Source organism: Pteropus alecto, unplaced genomic scaffold, assembly GCF_000325575.1.
Source record: "Pteropus alecto unplaced genomic scaffold, ASM32557v1 scaffold24, whole genome shotgun sequence".
In the NCBI taxonomy this organism is placed as follows: domain Eukaryota; kingdom Metazoa; phylum Chordata; class Mammalia; order Chiroptera; family Pteropodidae; genus Pteropus; species Pteropus alecto.
Window position 1 is genome coordinate 25277411 of NW_006439192.1, and position 6435 is coordinate 25283845.

At 38.2% G+C, this 6435-nt stretch overlaps 1 pseudogene; it reads right to left on the reverse strand.

The window, feature by feature from the left end:
- Window positions 1-271: 271 nt before the first annotated feature.
- On the reverse strand, window positions 272-1275 carry LOC102889586 (annotated as a pseudogene).
- Window positions 1276-6435: the final 5160 nt, after the last annotated feature.

A 6435-nucleotide genomic window follows, 5' to 3' on the forward strand; every position in this document is an offset into this window, starting at 1 on the left:
CAAGGCCTCGTAGCAAAATCAGCCTTCAAAGGTAGTTTCAAATTAATGTGCCACTCCTCGCTAATTAATTGTGGATGGCTGCTTCACTTTCAAGAATATGCCTTCTCCACTTACACTTCTCCCCCAACACACACACACAACTAAAGGCTTTTATTGGTAAAGGAAAATTGGCTAAAATATGGGCCCCAATGTCCTCAATGCCCGAGACAGCTGGAGCTTCTTTCACAGAGTTCAGGAAAGAAGGGGCCACCAAATTGCGCCCTCCACAAGCTCAGGTGTAGAGGTCAAAATCAATACATTTGGAGTTGTAAAACTGTTCACCAGGGGGTTCCAGCATCTGGCAATAAACACCATCCTGGAAGTAGCCTTCATTCACCCAAGTCTGCATCTGGGTGCTGGAGATGAACACAGCCCAGCATCCCCTGTGTTCTCCCACTAATATTCCCACATCACATCCATCAAACCATCTCCTGGCAACTCTACTTCTCCTCCCTAGGTAGGGGTTGGGGTGTCCAGCTCTACCTCTGCCAATTCCTCAGCAAACATGTCCAGATAAGGTTGGGGGCATGAGGCCAGGGAGTCACTGGGTCCAGCACCCCAACTCCTTCAGCCACATGTCCATCCATTCCCTTGTTTCCTGATACACACCAAGATTGATCAGACCAACCCAGAGAGTTTGTCCAAACTCTCAGAGTAACTGGGCCACCCAGTCCCCTTGTTGCCCGCTTTGCCTGCTCCTCTGGCCTGTAGATGCCTCGGTGCCCCAGCCACTGTCTCCTTTGGCAACAGCAGCAACAGAAGGCCTTCCAAGAGGGCTGGAGTACTCGCTGATGTCTGGCCCAGGCTGTCCTCCTCCTCTGAGTCTGATGGTGGGCACTGATAAGGTGGCCGCTCCCAGATCTTTACGCAGTCAATGTTGTCCAGCCAGCTGTCTCCTATCTGAGCTTCTTGATTCAAGAAGTAGTTGCCATTTACCTCAAAGTGGCCTTCTTCCATCTCTTCCTGTAGATTGAAGGGTGTGATCCATACACCCCCTTCACTGGGGAGTGTGGCTGCCTCCTGACTTTTCACATCCTCTGAGGCCAGGCTGTCATATTTGCTGGACTCCCTCATCCTCCTTCTCCTCATCATCACCAAAAGAGTGTTTACCTTTGAAATGGCTCTCAGGACCTCCTGCCCCAGCCACAGGTCCACCACCTTCTTCTCGGAGACACTGATTTCTTCTTCATCATCTTCATTTCCTACGCCTTGAAAGGCCACTTTTCTCTTTGGCATGACTGGACAGAGGAGCCTTCACCAAGCTGAGCTAAGGACCCAAGAAAGGATGGGGAGGAAAAGGAGTGATGCTTTTGCCCGGGCTAGCTACATCCAGGGCACCGGGCCACCATCACCTGGAAGAGAACTGTAGAAGGCTCCATCTATATTTAGACTTGTTTTATAGCGGTAGTTTTAAAATTGTGTGTTCTGCTGGAATTTTTGCTTCTTGTAAAAGTGAACCAGTATTTACTGCACTTTTTCCTTCCAGACCATTAGGAACGTTTTCAAGACCCTTGTTGCTCAAGGCAGCTTGAACGACTGTGCTGAGTGCAGTGCAGCGTCAGAAATATACCCAGCGTCAGCTTTCAAATTGGTGCCATCAAAAAAGTAGTGGGTTTTATTTGACTAATCTAAATTTAGAAAACATATTAAAGGAATTCGGTATTGCATGTCTAATAATATTTTTAAATGAGGATATTTTATTAGCTACACAGAGCGAGCTGGCAGTTTATGATGCCATCATTTATTCTCTTTGTTATTTTGGTAAATATTATTAGTATTGCAGACCCATTTCTTTCCTAAGGAGATTTATCTTTTTTATTATTATTATTCTTCTTCAAGATTATCATCCAGAGTAAAAGCCTAAATTGTCACAATGGCCCCAAATACTTAGCATTCTGATCTCGCCTACGACTTCTCTTCCTCTCATAACTTCTCTATAGCCATGGCTTTCTTACTGTTTCTTGAACACGTTATTGATGTATGTACTCATCTTTGGACTTTTGTACTAGCTCTTCCTTCTGCCTGAAGCTTTTTTATTCCTAATAAGTGCATGTGTAACTCCCTAATCTCTTTCAAGGTTTCAGAGGATGTCACCTTAATAATTTCCAATTTGCCCTCTCCTGGTTTTTCTCATCCCTGTTAATCTGATCCTCCTTTTCTTTTTTCCTGAGTCATTTTTCCATGCTAATATGCTGGTAATTTACTTCTTCATTTTCTTCATTTATGTTAGAGCATAAGCTTCAGGAAGGTGGTATCTTTCCAAGTTTTGTTCCATGATATATCCAGAGCATCTAGAATAATGACAATGTAGTTAGTGCATGCTACATTATTGTTAAATGAATGAATGACCAAGCCTTTATACTATGCTAATTCTATATCCCAGATACTATGCTAGGGAAAATTATAGTGACTAAGACACGGATTGTACTTGATACACAGAGCAGTGAAATATGTATCACTGGTGGAAGAAAGAAACATAGATGGAGGATGTTGAGCAAGAAGTGATGCGCATCTAAACTAGAGCTATGACAGTGGAAATGGTCTAAGAAAAATCTGGAGAGATATTTATAGGGAAAAAAAATCAAGAAATTTTTGCAATTGATTGGATGGTGAAGCACAAGGAGAAGCATATTAAAATAATTCCAATATTTCTAAATTTAGATTAGGAGTACAGGGAAATAAACACATTTAGGAAGTGAATATATAGATTTGTTTCTATATATGTTAAGTATAATAAAACCGGTGGTATGTTCAAGGGTTGATACTAAATAAGATGATAAAATCCAGAGCATGAGAGAGAAAGATCTGAGCTGCAGATATAAATCTGAGGGTCATTACTATTTAAATGATAATTGAAGTTGTACTTTGGATGATATTTTCTGTGGGGGAAAGTGAAAAAGATCTAGAAAAACAGAGATAACATCGCGACAAGAATTTTAAAGACTGAAGAAGAAAGACTACAAAGGAGAATGAGAAAGTGAGCCCTTAAAAGGTAGGAGAAAAATCAGATGTCAAAGAAGTTCAAGAAAGGATCAGGCAATAATGACAAAGGTTGCAAGGGACACGGACACACAATGGAGAGATAAACTAAGGCAGTAAATTGTCTAAAATGGACAATTTAGAATTTGTCCATCCAAGTTTTAGAATAGCTGTGTTTGAAAGACGTGTGCCTGTGGCTTTGGAAGCAAAGATTTTGATTAATAAATATATAATTGATTGCAGTTCAGAAAATTCAGTCATAAAGATTCCACATACTCTTTGCTATTACAGTATCATTTGATCCTTATTATTTAATTTGGGAAGACTCTAGAAAGAATATATTTTCATGAGTTGTCAATTGATGGACTTGTAGAGTGAAGAAAGCCTATTTCTATTTGATAGAAAACACGTTGTATTATATGTGCTTTATCTAAATATATGCAAATGTGTGTACAGGTCTTTTATTTATACATATCAGTGAAATGAATGACATCGATGGTGATTTAGTTATTGTGTTTAATACAATGTAATATTAGTTTCCTGGATGAATTTGCAGGTTCTAATAATGAGGCATATTGATCTGAATATTTAGTTGAATGAGAATTAGTGATTATATCCATTTCCTTAGGTAATTTTTTTTTCCCCCAAGGAGAAAAGTAGCTGTCCTTTACTGAAAATAATAATGTATATCTTCGTGAGTATCAATGGGTATACTTTAAAATTCACTATGAGGAGGCTATGTAAAATGCTTATGCTTTATGCTTCTGGCATCTAGATTTTTACTTAATTTGTGGCTGTTCTCTCCACATATATTACTGGTTGAAATGATAGTAAAAGAAAGAACACTTATATTTTGCATACTTTGGCTTATCGAGTATCTGAATAAATACATTTTACTCTCCTGCTCTCTCAGTGGGATATATCATTTTAAAAAAAGCATAATTCTAGATCTATTTATTTGGATATGGATTAGAGGCAAGGTGTGTGATGAGAATATGAAAAAGCAGAAAGGACAGGAGAAGTGATATCATGCATGACAGCCTTGTGAAAGGTATTAGAAAGGTATAATGGGAAGCCATCAAAAGTTTTAAGGAAATGGTTAATAAAGTCCCATGTGACAGCATACAAAAAAATGTCCTTTGCTATGGCCAGGAGATTGGTGGTTTTAAAGATGGGACACATGGTGATCCTTGTTGCATAAGCCAAGCATGTTTTCTTATATATTTTAGGTGCCCAATAAATAGTTGCTGCTCCAATGCAAATGTTCTAGGCTTATTTCAAGAGTATCTCAGTCAGAGGAAATGGGCACAAGCTTTGAAATGTTCTGGTACATTGGGAAACTGCATAGGGTTCAGATGGAGATTGGAGTTGGTTTTACAGAGTAGACTATTAGCCTAAAAATTAAGCCTTGTAGGAAAATGGAAGACTACTTCCAGATTTAAAACAAAAAGTTGCATTAAATTTGCATTTTAGAAAGAAATTTTTGGTAGTGACCTGGGTGGATGAACTTTAAAGGGAAGGACAGAAATAGATGAACCTCCAAAAGTAAATCTGGGCTAAGAAGGCAAATAAAATGTTGTGGGAGCTATGCAAGAGAGAGATTCAATTAAAAGGTGCAGAAATGTTAAGTAGAAACAAAAAAGTAACCACTCAATTTAGAATCATTTCATTATTGTCTTTGCTTTCCCTTTGGAGAGCTTAAACCAGATTATAAGGGATTGAAGCATGAATGGGAAATGAGCAGATGGAGAAGGCAAGTTTACAAAATTATTTCTAAGAGCTTGGCTGGGAAGGGAAGTTGGACCCAGAAATTGTAGGATTTAAATTTTTTCTATATTTAAAGGAACAAAGACACAGTTGTCTTTACATAATCGATGGAAAGAAAGAGCTTGAAATATGAGAGGAGAGTAAGCATATTCTATTTGAAAAATGAAAAGAAACTAGAACACAGGCAGAGGGATTAATTAGCCCTAGATAGCAGGAGGGACACCTAACTCTCTTTTATTATGGGAAGAAAGGAAGTAATAATGGTTTAGAGGTAAATTAATTTGTGCATGGAGTTAAGAAGTAGACTACTGAAACAGAATAGCTGTTGTTGGCCAAAAATGCATCAGTAAAACTCAGTAAGCAATTTTCAATTATGGAGGCAATGGTCAAGAGCTTGCTGTTTAAATTAGACTAAAAAGTACTATTGAGGCCCATAATACAAGAATGGGACTAAAACCAGATTTATAAACTAATAATGCTGTTCTCTCCTTGACTATTGACTTTAACTTGCATTTTACTTATTATAAAAACTTCTGCTGGGCAAGAAGATTATTTACAGAGCACTTTATTTATTTCCTTGAAGATGAATCAATAAATGAAAATTTTAAAATGCATATCTATATCTCTTTTTTAATTTCCCCCTCCTCAAAAGTTCTTTTTACTTATTCATAATACTATCATTCCTAAAATTGTTTTCTTTTGCAATTACTTTACAGTGACACTTAACTATATGATTACTGCCTTTAGGAAAGGAAAAGATTGTCATACTTTTATGCATTTTAAAACCATCTAATATATCACTTTGTAGTCACCAGTCTATAAGTAATTATGAAGTCCAAAGAAATGACCGTTACAGCATGATGTAGTTAAGAAAAAAAAGTGTAAGAAAATGCCTCACATAAGAGTCACTCATTAAATGTTTGGAGGATCCAAATATTTGTTGGAAGCCAGACTAAATTAAGACCTACTCTCTGGCACAGCTGTATTCCTCTGCGGCTTTGGGCCGTGTCTGATGTATCAGCAGTCGTGACAGAGGGCATTGCAGCCTCGGTGCAGACATTAGTAGGCACTGGCAGAAAAAGCCTTGACATTGGCAGAGACTGGGAACAGTGGCAGCACCTTGGGGAGGCTCAGTGGTAATCTTGTCAGAGGACATCAGAGGCCAACCTCCTGATGCTGGCGCAACAGGCCCCCCAGAGTTGCTACAGATGGGGAAATGGCAGATATTACAGTATCATCAGGGAAGTCATCTTCGGAGACCAGTGAGGTATCTTGATGGCCTGGAGGAAAAACTGAGGTGAAAGATTAAGGTTATTTAAAAAGCAAAGGCAGAGAAATACTCTGCGGAACTGATATTAAGATCCTCGTTTTCTTCCCCAGATGGAATGGCCAGGAAAACAAGGGTTTCACATTTACAGGCCTGAAATTCTCCTTTTTTTTTTTTAAATTTCCTACTCTTAAATTCTTATCACCTTTTATTGTTATCACTACTACTACCTCTGCTAAAATGAGAGAAACAATAATGACTACAATATATAGCACTCTATTTTATAGCAGCAACATTTTATAGCACACTTACCTACTATACGCTAGTATTTCGTTATTTTTTTCTGAATCATCTCATTTAATTTTCAAAAATATAAACCCATA